Source organism: Pteropus medius, unplaced genomic scaffold (genome assembly GCF_902729225.1).
Source record: "Pteropus medius unplaced genomic scaffold, Ma_sr-lr_union100, whole genome shotgun sequence".
Taxonomy (NCBI): Eukaryota; Metazoa; Chordata; class Mammalia; order Chiroptera; family Pteropodidae; genus Pteropus; species Pteropus medius.
The window spans coordinates 4,202,122-4,216,278 of NW_024342474.1; positions in this window are offsets into that span (position 1 = coordinate 4,202,122).

A 14,157-nucleotide genomic window follows, 5' to 3' on the forward strand; every position below is an offset into this window, starting at 1 on the left:
GTCTCTTACTTGTCTGTGTCACTGTTTAATATGTGTATCCCTTTAGTTCATCCAAATATATCTTCAAGTAACCAGCTCTCTTTCTGCCTGTCCTGGATCCACTTGTTACCAAGCTGTGATGGGTAATTAGATAACTATATCGCTATTATTGGCATAGATTCAAATTATATCTGGTATAAATTTTATAATGGAAAAAATATTCTATCAAAAATTAAAAAAGTATTATAATTTTCTCATGATAAATGACTTAAAAACTTTGAAATAGAGTGAGGTACCGACCTCCAAATTTTGTTCTGAACATATGAATATGCATTTACTCAAATGAACAGTTAGGAGAGGCAATGGTATTTCACATATTGTACTCACCTATGAATTTACCATATGTAGGTAATATCCCTTACTTGTAAATATATAACCTGGGGGGCAGGCGAGGAGTAACAACATTGATTTACAAAATTACCCTGAAGCACAAGGGAAAGAAAACTCATAGGGTTTATAAAGGAATACCCAAACCTTTATAGGAAGAAACAAAATAACACTTTACAAATTATGTATTTGATTCAAAAGAAATATAAAGTAATGAAGAGAATGAAGAAGATAGTTTAAATAAAACAAAACCAGAAGGAATAAGCTAAAATAATTACAGGGAAACTATTGCCCCTTAAAATAAAAAATGCAAAAAATCATAAAATGAAGATAATTTTTTAATTTTTAAAATTTATTATTAATTTTTTCTATTCACCTATCCTCCACCCCTGCCCCTTTGGCATATTATCAGCTTGTTCTTAATCTACGAGTCTATTTCTGTTTTGTTCTCTTTGTTCATTTATTTTGTTTTTGTTTTGTTTTATTTTATATTTTTAGATTCCACATATATGTACTTGTCTTTGTCTTATTTCAATTAGCTTAAAATCTTCTAGATCCATCCAGGTTGTCACTAACGTAAAGATTTTGTTTTTTTATTGCTGAGTAATATTTTAGTGTGTATATATACCACATCTTTATCCATTCATCTGTTGATGGACACCTGGGTTGCTTCTATATCTTGGCTACTGTAAACAATGCTGCAATGAAAATAGGGGTTCATATATCTTTTCAAATTACTGTTTTTCTTTTCTTTGTTGTATGGCAGCTCTATATTTAATTTTTTGAGGAATCCCCATACTGTTTTCCATAGTGGCTTCACCACTTACAATTTACCCAACAGTACACAAGGTTACCCATTTATGCACATTCTTGCCAGCAATTATTATTTGTTGATATTTTCTAATGATAACCATTCTGACCAGTGTGAGGTGGTATCTCATGGTGATTTTGACTTGCATTCCCTGATGATATGTGATGTTGAGCATCTATGACTGTTGGCCATTTGTTTGTCTTTTTTGGAGAAATATATATTCAGGTCCTCTGAACATTTTTAAATTGGATTTTTTTTATGTTAGGCTGTATAAGTTCCTTATATATCTTAGATATTAATATTTGCAAATATCTTTTCCCAGTCATTTGTGTTCTACTTTTGTTGATGTTTTCCTTCACTATACAGAGATGTTTAAATTTGATGTAGACCAATCTGTTTATTTTTACTTTTGTTGCCCTTCCCCAGGGAGGCATATCCAAAAAGATATTGCTAAGACCAATGTCAAAGAGTTTACTGCCTGTTTTTCTTTCTCGAAGATTTATGGTTTCAAGTCTTGCATTTAAGTTTTTAATCCATTTTTGAGTTATTTTTGTATATGGTTTAAGAAAATGAATTGATTTAATTTTTTTGCATGTTTCTGTCCAGTTTCCCAGCACCACTTATTAAAGAGACTGTTTTTACCTGGTTGAATATCCTTGCCTTTTTCATCATAGTATAATTTACCACATAAGGGGGGATTTATTTCTGGATTCTATTCTACTCCATTGATCTATGTATTCATTTTTATGCCAGCACCATACTGTTTTGATGATTGTAGCTCTGTAGCATAATTTGAAATCAGGGAACATGATATCTTACACTTTGTCCTTTCTCAGAGTTTCTTCAGCTGTTTTATCATTTCATATAAATTTTAGCCTAGTTCTTCTAGTTTTGAGAAGAATGTGATTGGGATTTTAATAGGGATTACATTGAGTCTGTATATTGCTTTAGGTAGTAAGAACATTTTAACAATACTCATGCTTCCAATCCAAGAGCATGGTATAGCTCTTCATTTATTTGTATCCCCTTCGATTTCTTTCTTCAATGTCTTATAGTTTTCAGAGTATAGATCTTTCTTGATTAAATTTATTCCTATGTATTTTATACTTTTTGATGCAATTATAAATGAGATTGTTTTCTTAATTTGTTATGATCATTTGTTATTGGTTTATGGAAACCATAGATTTTTGCATACTAATTTTATGTCTTGTAACTTTACTCCATTCATTTGTTCTAATAGTTTTTTGGTGGAGTCTTTAGGGTTTTCTGTATATAATATCATATCATCTGCAAAGCATGACAGTTTTATTTCTCCCTTACTGATATGAATGGGTTTTATTTCTGTTTTTTATCTGATTGCTGTGGCTAGGACTCTAAGATAATTATTAAAATATGCATTAGTTTGAATAAAGAGAAGAGAAAATGCTGCAAAAAACTAAATTATAGATGTTAAAAATAATTAGAAATAAATCAGAATACATAAAGAGAAAATTTTTAAAAGAGATCATTAATATAAAGATAAAAAGAAAGAATCAGTCTATAAATTAGATTTGTACCTAGGGTTGCCAGATAAAATACGATCTTTTCTCTCCCTCTCTTCCCATCCTCTCTTTCATTTCTTTTTTCTAGTCTTTTTTCTTTTCTTTTTTTCTTCCTTCTTTCTTTTTCTTTCTTCCTTCCTTTCTTTCTTCCCACCTTCCTTCATTCCTTCTTTCCTTCCTTTCTTCCTTCTCACTTTCCTTCTTTCCTTTCTTTTCCTCCAATCCTAGTTGTACCAAAAAGGAAAACAAAATGGAAGAAACAATAATTAACATATAATAGAAATATCAAATTCTAATATGCAAACATTAACTACATCAAAAGAAAAGGTGTATATATTATTCAAAAAAAATCATAAGAAAAAAAGACATGTCCTGGAAATTTGACAAATAAGAAGAAGGAAGAAGTGGAATGGAGAAGAAATAGAGGGTAGAGGATATGGAGGAGGAAAGAGACAAATCCTAAAGAGTGCTTTTTGCGGCGGGGGCGGACAGGGGCAGTGCTTATTTGGTATAGTTGAGAGTATGAATGAGACAGTATGTTTAAAAGAGAAAGATTAAATATAACTCTGCCTTTTGGTAATGAAATCCTCAGCTTCTTTTACTACTATACTATCGGAAAACCAATATCAGTGAACAATATTATATATTCCTGGCAGGAGATGGAAAAATGGCTTTAGGGAAAACCAGGCAACCTAAGAGAAAAGATGTGTACATAGTGACATTTTTGAGATTCACAATAAAAAGAGCTTTCTGCCTTTAACTAGTTAGAATTAACCTCTAACACTCAATAAATAGAGAGCATGATGACAGAGAAAATTCTATTTGTAATAAAAAATATTAAATATTTAGGTTAATGATTAGCTTAACAAAAAATATTTTTAAAAAATCCTATGTGAAGAAAGTTTACAACACTCATGAAAGATACAGAAAATAGACTCAAGCAAATGGAAAGACATCCCTGTGCTTAGACAGAATAGCTGAATATTATAAATATCCCACTTCTATAATTTTATAAACCTAATACAATCTCAATTAAATTAACGATGAAATATTTATGGTGGCATATACTGATACTAGAGGTCAGTGCAGGAAGAAAAATATAAAAAGCAAAAATAGCCAGGGAGATAGTCAAGAAAATTAAAAAGGGAGATTAGTCTTACCAGACATTAAAACATACTAGAGATTTCCTGTAATTAAACCAGGTTGGCACTGGCATATGTGTAGATAAACAAGCCGTGGAATAGAAGAGAAAGTCCCTACATAGACCCAAGTAATGAAAATTTATTACACTAAAGGTGACTCAAATCACTGGCACAAACATGAGTGTTAAAATGGTACTGGGACCATTTGGAAAAAAGTATAAAATTAAGTCTATATCTTACTCAATATATAAGAATAAGTTTCAAATGAATTAGGGATCTAAAACCCTATTTGAAGAACAATGATAGAAGAAATCATGGATGGATTTCTGTATAATTTCAGTTTAGAGAAAGACTTTACAACAATAAATCAAAATCCAAAGAAAAAATGAAAAAGTAATAATTCAATTACATAACTTAAATAAATGTGGCTCTGTTTTATATTCCACATATCAGTGAAATCACATGATTGTTGTCCTTTTCTATCTGACATTTCACTCAGCATGATACACTCAAGATCCATCTATGTTGTTGCAAATGGCAATATTTCATTTGTTTTATGGTGAGTAGTGTTTGTATATTGTATATACAAATTAGTAATTGTATTTGTACACTGTATATACAAAAAATGGTAATTGTATATCTGTAACATAGAAGAACACAGGTTTTTTTCCATGTCTTGGCTATTGTGAATGATGCTGCACTGAACATAAGGGTACATATATCTTTACAAATAAGCATTTTCAAATTTTTCAGATAGATTCCTAGAAAGGGGATTGTTGGATCATATAGTAGCTCTTAGTTTTTTGAGAAACCTCCATACTCTTTTCCATAGTGGCTGCACCAATTTATATTCCCACTAGCAGTATGTGAGAGTTCCCTTTTTCCACATCCTCTCCAACACTGATAGTTTATTGTCTTATTGATAATTGCCAATCTAACAGGTGTGAGGGGATATCTCATTGTGGGTTGATTTTCATTTCGCTTATAACTAGTGATGTTGAGCATCTGTTTACATAATGTGTTGGCCATCTGTATGTCTTTCTTGGAACAATATCTATCCAGGTCCTCTGCCCACTTTTTTAATGTATTGTTTGGGAATTTTTTGTTGCATTGTGTGAATTATTTATATATTTCGGATATTAGCCTCTTATCCAAGCTATTGTTTGTAAGGATCGTCTCCCATTCAATTGATTGCCTTGTTTTGTTGATGATTTCTTTTGCTGTGGAAAAGAGCAGCATGAATGAACTGACAAGACAATTGACAAATTGGGAACAAATATTTGTATCATATAAATAAAGGGCTAATATCACTAACATAAAAAATTAATAAAAATTGATGAGGAAAATGGGCAAAAATCCAATAGAAAAAGACATGTAGAGATAATTCACAAAACAGATAAAATGTCCCATGAACTTGAAAAAGAAAATGTATTTAATCATACTTATAATTAGAACTAAAACTATACCAAGAATCTGTTTCTTACTCAAAAACAGACAAAACCAATAAAAGCCTGACAAAACAAATCTACTGTTTAGATTTTTGGGGGGGTGGGGAAAACAAGCACTCCTGTATATTGCTTGTGGGAGTGCAAATTGGTGAAAAATTTTGGAGTACAATTTAGCAAAATGTATCAAAATTACATATTCGCTTACCTGTTAATTCAGCAATCCCACAGTTAGTAATTTACCCCAAAATACATATGCAAAGTACATTCATTGTGGCAGTATATTTAACTGTACCTGGACACAGCCACCTCAATGCCCATATGTAGTAGAGGTGTCGAATATAATATAGTAACTATACATTATGGAGAACTGTGCATCTGTAAAAAATGTTTTTAGAAAGAAGACAATCACTATGAGTGGATAGGGGTTGATTTCAGGTTCTATTACATGAAAAAAGCGAAGGAAAAAGTTTAATGCAAGATATAAGGGGAAATAAAATACATACATCTGCTCATTTCTTTAAATGGAAATGTGGGAGGGATAAATAAAAAACTAATGAAATAAAGTTCACATGGCAAGGGATTCATAAGGGTTTAGCAGTTTGTGCATAGACAATGGGTGGAAAGAATGGGAGAATAAAACATTAGATGGAATCATCGGAGAGGTAGTAAAACTACTCAGTATCTTTTTAAAAACTTCTAATTCTTATAACCATATTAATGTTTAGACATTAAAATAAATAAACGCAATCAGTAGAAATGGGGTTTGGAGGCTGAAATGGAATAAAAGCAGAAACAAATAGTTGGCTATACTATAAATGAATAATATAACTCATTAATGGCACAAAAGAGAATTAATAAAAACCTTAGAAAACAATATTTTGACTATAATAACTAAGGCTAAACATAAAGAACTGTATACACGTATTGTCCTCTGGTTGATAGGTTTGTTTAAGAGACATGGGTTAGCAGTTTTGAAGCTATTTTATGCATATTCTAGGTTTGAGCAAATATGAAAAATGTAGTGTATAATGAGAGCTAGGTTTCTCACTATTGTAGAAAAGAGTCATAAATAAGGAAATGGGGAAGGCTAGAATGTATCCTGTGGTGCTAGATGTACATTAGAAGTATCAGTGTGAGATCATGGTTTTACAGAGAAGCAGGGGTAGAGAAACAGACTTACTAATTTTATGTTCTTTTTCAGGATAAAAACTATTATGGGGAGAACGTGCTCCTCAAAATGAATGAGTGAAACAAAAGATAAAACATCTAGGATATGAAATTCAACACAGGTGTAACGTTAAGAAAATTACCAGGAAAAGAGTAAAGAGAAACGGAAGGATGAGAATATTTTTTGAGGCTTATTGATGAACCAGTCCAGATAGGAAAAGGATGCAAAACTCCTGGAAAGATGTCTCTGAGAGAAAAAATAATGAACATATTGGGTTGTCTGATATATTTTATCCATAGGGAGAGGAGTTTCACATCTCTGGCAAAGAGATGTGGAAAAATTATTACCAGATAATTAGAACAAGACATATTAAAAATGCAGTTATTAATTCTAATAAAATTTAAAAAGACTCATCGGCAAGGACAAGTAATCATAACGTTTAACATTATGATTCTCAACAGCAATTTTAGATGCAAGATGATCATAAAGTATAATTTTTAAAGAACTTTGAACCTATACCTTTAGGTCCAGCCAAATTATTATTTGAAACTCAGAGTTAATAAAATTATTTCCGTGCATTCATGGTTTCAGAAGATTGGTCTCATTATACAAAAAAAAGTGTGGTAAGTAGAAAATTTGCAAAAAAAATGACAAATAAATTCTAATATAAGAATAATTACTATCTATTTATCAAACTTGCCTATTGCAATCTAAAGGCTCCTAGGTAAAATTAAAGATAAAATAATATTGAACCATATGTTGCATTCAGAGACACACATATAAAGAACAATAGTAGGACTGAAAATAAAAGGATAAAAAAAAGAACAGGCAAAAATGAACTAAAATGACACCAGAAGAAATCTGAGTATCTGAAAAAAAAAGGCAAAAGCCTCATAAAGACAAAGACAAACATCATATGCTTTTATAAATAACAATAGAGAGCAGAAAGATATACCCACCATAGTCAAATAAGCACCTAAAAATTCAGCCTCAAAATGTATCAAGCAAATGCTGCTTTGGTGAAGAGATTTTAATAAATCTAGATCACAGTTTGTCATACTGTGTACTATGAGCCAAATCCTTCCTGCCACATATTTTTTTAATAAAGCTTTATGGGACATAGCCACTCGTGAATCTGCATGTTATCTATAGATACTTTAGCACTACAATGACAGATGAATAAGTGTGACAACCATTTGACCCACAAAGCCAAAAATATTTATTGTCTGACTCTTTACAGAAAAAGTTTGCCAATCTCTGATATAAACAGTACAAATGTTAAGTTCAAGCTCTTAGGTATTTATAGAACGCTACACCCAACAATCAGAGAATGCACATTCTTTTCAAGCACATGGAGCACATTTACAAAGAAGAGATCATATTCTAAGCCACAAAAAAGGAAGCTCTCAAAAAACCTGCAAAATTTCAATATTATAAAATTAAATTACATATTAATTTTTAATGAATAACAAAAATCACTATGTGTGAAAACCAAATGACATTCTAAAATAACCTCTGGGTATAAAAAAATGAATAATTAAATGGAAACTACTAAAAATTAACGTTCAGTATCTGTGGAAATAAATGAAGACAACCCAAATGAGAACAAGAAACTGACTTATTTAGGAATTGCTATAGCAAAGTAGTTAGCCACCATATCCATTTTCTATTCAAAATCCATATCTAAGATTTCAAATGTATTGGCCTGAAATTGTTCATAGTACCTATGTATTTTTTAATTTATTCTATCTGAAATTTTGCTTTATTTATCACTTCGATTGTATTAAATTATATCTTTCCTGTTTTCTCTTAATCAGTGTTCCTAGAATTTTGTCTAAATTATTACTCTCTAAAAAAACAGTTTTACTTTATTAGTGATACTGTCTCCTTTGTTTTTCAGTCATTAATTTTTGCCGTGTTTTATTTCCACTCTTTTCCTTTCTTAGGATTTATTTGCTTTTTCCCCCCTTCCTTGAGTTATGTGTTTAGCTTGTTAAGTTTTTGTTTTTCTTACTTTCTTCCTTTTAAAAATTTCTTTTTTAAATTTACAGTTTTTACAAAATAAGGTGATAACAAAGAAAATAAAGTACTTTATTACTGTGCTTCACCAGGTACAGTATTTTGGCACTTTGTAATAAAAGATTTATTTATTTTTATTCATTCTTTTTTTTTTTTTATTGTACCTTTCGTAGCACTGGGGAGATTCCAGGGCATTGTGATGTCAGTGTCTCCTTAAAGATGCACTATTAGAATGGTAATTTAAATTTAGTACGCCATAACCACACTTGATGTGTCAATTTTTTATTAATGTGATATTTTCAAACTTTCTCAGGATTTTTTTAAAAGATATGCTCCTTAAAATAAAAGAATAAAGAAAGACAAAATAACAGTAAAGACTCAGGACCAGATAATCCAAAAAAAAAAAGACAAGATTGATGTTCCAATCAGCTTCTTTGTGTCTCACTTTTAAATATGAATAGATAGCTACAATGATCTGAGACATATGAAGAGTAGAAAAATGGTATCTCAAAATGAGGGCTTTGCAGCAGAGCTGCTGACCAGCACCTGCAGCTCTAAACAGTGAGAGAGAGGGCCTTTATTCTACAGTTAGATTGCCTGGATTGAAATAATGACTTCAGGACTGGTAGCTGTTTTACCTTGAGTGTCGCTAGATTCTCAAAGGCTGTTTTATAATTGACTGTTCTAACACTTCGTACCTCTTAGGTGTTTTGAGGATTATCTAAAATAATCTACATAGAACATTTGTTTGAGTACCTGGCAGAGGGTATCAGTCAATAAGTGGTGTTATTATTATTATTATCTACTCATATCAGTAAAAATAAATCTATATATAGTAGCTAAACTCATAATAATTTTCCTTTTTGAGAATTTCCTCAGTGGTCTTCTCTATTTTACAAAATTCTGTGCCACTGCTCTCTTGCCTATAGAGTTGCACCATTCACAGGGGTAACCACCAATCACATGTGGCTATTTAAATTTAAAATAATGAAATTACATAAAATTTACAATTCTGTTCCTCAGTTATGCTTGCCATATTTCACATGCTCAATACTCATGTGGGGCTAGTGATTACCATCTTGGATCATCACAAAAAGTTCTCATGGGCAACAGCGATAGAGGGAGATACAACTTGAAGCTGAGCCAATCATATTCTCTCTCATGGAAATCTGAAATTTGAGTGAAGAAACATGGTGCCCAGAAGCAGGTAGGACCAAGTACCATGTTATCAACACCTTAGGAGAAAATACTTGATGCTGGGTGTGAGGAAATATCCTGGTTAACTGGCCTCTCCAAAGCATGTGTATTGAACAATTCTCTAGATTTCTTCAATGTACTCTAATAAATAATAAGGCAAAGGAGCTCTACTTAAGTTCTCCTAAGTAGTTGCTTTACATTTAATTTTGCTTATGATGCTTTTCAAGTAAAAATTTTTCTAATTTGTTTTATTAAGTCAGATCTGTCTATTATTTATCACTTCTGAGATTAAGTTTTAGGAAGTCCTATTCATTTCCATACTTAAATTTCTTCTAGTACTTGTATAGGTTTATATTATTTATGTTTGTCTTATTTCTATAGGATTAATTCCCCAAAGCAGCCTTGCTAAGCATATCTGTTTATTTTATTGTTTCAACACTACAAAAAAATGGTAAATAATATAAAGCATGCAAAAAGCTATAAAGTAACAATTAAATTCCCTGACACCCAGACCTATAACTCTGCAGTTCCCTTCCCTAGAGGAAAACACATTTATCAGTTCTATGAGATGTACTAGCAGAGATAATTTTTTTTTATGGTATTACATTTAGATTTCCAGTCAGCTACCAATTTATTCCATTTGGTTTAAGGCAGAATTGCATTTTTTAAAAATAGCCAATTATTCCAACATCATTTATCTATAGAATAGTGTATTATTTTTCTGAAGATTTTTAAATGCCAATATTTTCATACTCTCTCTATATATATGTACATGTATCATTCTCAACCCTCTCTTCCACACCACTGACTTTCATTTTCCTAGTCTCACACCATTTGTCAAATATTTCTAAATTATGTGTAAAAAGAGTAAGATAGAATTAAAGAGATATAACAAACTAACTTTATTTTTAATTAATTAATTTATTTATTTATTTAATGGTAATATTGGTTTACGAAATTCAGTAAGTTTCAGCTGTACACTATAACAGTAAGAAATATATATATTTACATTGTGCGTTCACCTCCCATAGTTAGATTTCTTTCCGTCACCACATATTTGACCCCTTTTACCCATCTACCTCCTCTCTCCATCCTCCCCTCTACCCTCTGGTAACCACCGGTCTATAGTCCATGTCCATGAGTCTCTGTTTGTTTGTCCTGTTCATCTGTTGCTTTTGAGTTTATATCCCACACATAAGTGATATCATGTGATTTTCTATTGTTTCTATCTGGCTTATTATGCTTAGCATGATTATCTCAAGATCCATCCAGGTTGTCACAAATGGCAGTATTTCATCTCTTATGGCTGAGTAATATTCCATTGTATATATGAACCACAGCTTCTTTATCCAGTCATCTATTGTAGGACATTTCAGTTGCTTCTATGTCCTGGCCACCGTGAATAATGCTACTATGAGCATCAATGTGTAAATATCTTTCTGGATATGAGTAGAGGGATTGCTGGACCATATATGGTAGATCAATTCTTAGTTTTTTGAAGAATCTCCATACTGTTTTCCACAGTGGCTGTATCAGTTTGCAGCTCCACCAGCAGTATATGAGGGTTCCTTTTTCTCTGTCTTATCCAACATTTGTTATTACTTGTCCTGTTGATAATAGCTGTTCTAACAGCTGTGAGATGGTATCTCATTGTGGTTTTGATTTGCATTTCCCTAATAGCTAGCGATGTTGAGCATCTTTTCATATATTTGTTGGCCATTTTTATGTCTTCTTGGGAGAAGTGTCTGTTCAGGATCTCTGCCCATTTTTTTTGATTGGATCATTTGTTTTTTTGTTGTTATTGAGTTGTATGAGTTCTTTGTATATTTTGGATATTAGGCTCTTATTGGAGGTGTTGCCTGCAAATATATTTTCCCATTCGGATGGTTATCTCTTTACCTTGTTGATGATTTCTTTTGTTGAGCAGAAGCTTTTTAGTTTGATGTAGTCTCATTCATTTATTTTTGCTTTTACTTCCCTTGCCTTTGAGATCGAATTCATAAAATCCTCTTTAAGTCCAAGGTTCTTGAGTTTAGTTTGTATGAGAAACTAACTTTAAATAACAGTTAATTTTGTGGCAAAGCAAAGCTCATCTCACTGTTTTACCTTTTCAACATTCTTGTGTCTAGAGGAACTTTTCAGTCAAATTTGTATGATCCATTTAATATCCATTTAATAAGATTGGTTTGAATTTATAAAATTTTGGGAAAAATATATTTTATAATAAAAATAGTCTTCAGAAAACACAATATATACATAAGTGCTTTTTTCAAATTATAAAACACTTTATAAGTTGTTATTAGAAAATGTTCAAAATTGAGAAGAAAAAAGTTAAGCATAAAATGTTTAAGTATACCTGTCATGGGACAATATTCCTTTTGTTGTACTTTGATTATCTTTTATGATTACAAAGTAGGTAGGTGGGATTGCAAGACTGTATTTAGAACAAGCATGTAGAGTTGATTTCAAAAAAAATGACTGCATTAAAAAAATAAAAAAGTTATTGCATATGTAGACAGGTGTAGAGGAGGTCAGATTTGTCAGTGATGGAATAATCAACCTGGTTCCTTGACTCAGAGCTTTTCTTAATTCACATGCTTCACTGTAAGGAAGTGTGGATGTTTCAGCACTTGTTGCCATATTAGGCTCTGGCATGTTATGCCAGACTTAAATTTTTCCCATTCAGATCACTTGAGGTCATCATGTCTTTTATAAGGATTGTTTTAAAAATCATAAAAGTGACTCTGTATTGTTATTGCTAGTCTTTTTTTTTTTAATGAGATGATTACATGTATATTCATAAAATTCTCCTTTCTTACCACCTTTCGGGAACTATTTAAAAATGATTTCTATCCTTAGCATCCCCAAATGTGAAACAATTTCCCTATCAATTGGCCTGATTTCCACTACTTTTGAGAAGCTTAGCAAATTCCAGCTATCTTTCACATTCTGGACAAAGGGCAGCACTAAATAGATATTTAACAATAGAATAAAAATAAAATAAAAACACTGAAACTGTAGTAGGTGTAGGCTACATACAGTGCAATGAATAATAGTGACATTTATGGAATCTGTATTATGCAAAGTTCTAGTTAAGGGTTCAAAACTAAACATATTTACATATTTGGTTTTCAGTTGGTTTTTAAGTATTATAAAAGTCAGTTAATTCGTGTGTGTGTGTGTGTTGTGTGTGTGTGTGTGTGTGTGTGTGGCTTGAGGAAAAAGGACTGGGACCTGCCCTCACGATCTAAGGAGTGCCAGCAACAAAGTTTGATTGTGGGTTCAGACTGTACCTTCTGGGTTCTTCTCTACCATTAGCTTTATTAAAAGCCACTGCAGACTACATATGAGCAGAGCATAATGCTATTGGCATTGATACTGCCATGGGTGAGTTAGATCTAGTTTGTGTTGAGACAAATATTTCCCCGGGTGAAGGGAGATAAATACTTGGCCATCTTCCTAAAAGGACCATTTTATTATCTCTTAAATAAGATTATTAGAATGAATATTACTATTTTTCTCACACCTACTTTTATCAGTCATTTTTAAAATACAATTCAAAAATATATATCACTAAGTTATACCAATACTTTGAGTTTCAGTTTCATATATAATACATAGTATTTTATAAACATTTCTTTTAGATGTTTTGTACCTTAAGATCAGATAGCCAAACTCAATTCATGAACTTCTCCAAGTCTGGCACTTTACATTGAAATCACCAAAATACTGGTAGCTCATGACTAAGAGTCATTCTTATTCCCCTTAGTATAATATACAGTTGATCACCTAGTCCTACCAATTTTGCGTTCTGAGCATCTGAAGCACTCAGTTTTCTCATGAGCATGATTACCAACTTGCTAACCCAAACAGTTCTAACTTTTGTACCACCAAAATACCTTTTTTATTCACACTCCATCCCATCTTGTCCCCCTTAAACTATTTACCAACAGCTAAATTTTCTTTTTTCAATACTCAAGTCTAATCATATCACCTCCTATCCCCACTTAAAAAATGCCATTGGCTTTTTATTACTCTTAATATAAAGAGGTAAATTAACAATATGCTCTGTACCATCATATTATTCCACGATACCTCTCTTTCTCTCTGGGCTCTAGTTACCACTGACTTTTGTATATGCTTTTCTTTTTGCTTACATCTTGTGTTTACGTCTCTTTCCCTTTTGTAAAGTTAACTAAAATATCACTTCTTCATGGAAAACTTTACTTACACATACCCTTCCTAACTTACTAGGTCAGGTTCAACTGATATGTCTGATAATTCTATATGCTTTTTCTTTGTAGAGGTTTTCAATATATATGTGGGCTTATATTCTTTTATATCTATTTTGTGAGTGTTTTTAATGAGGTGACTGTCTCATAAATGCAGATGCAATGAAAGAAGAAGCCATGTCTATTTTGTTCATCATCATATCTTCATCATTTACTTGAGTGTCTGAAAAATC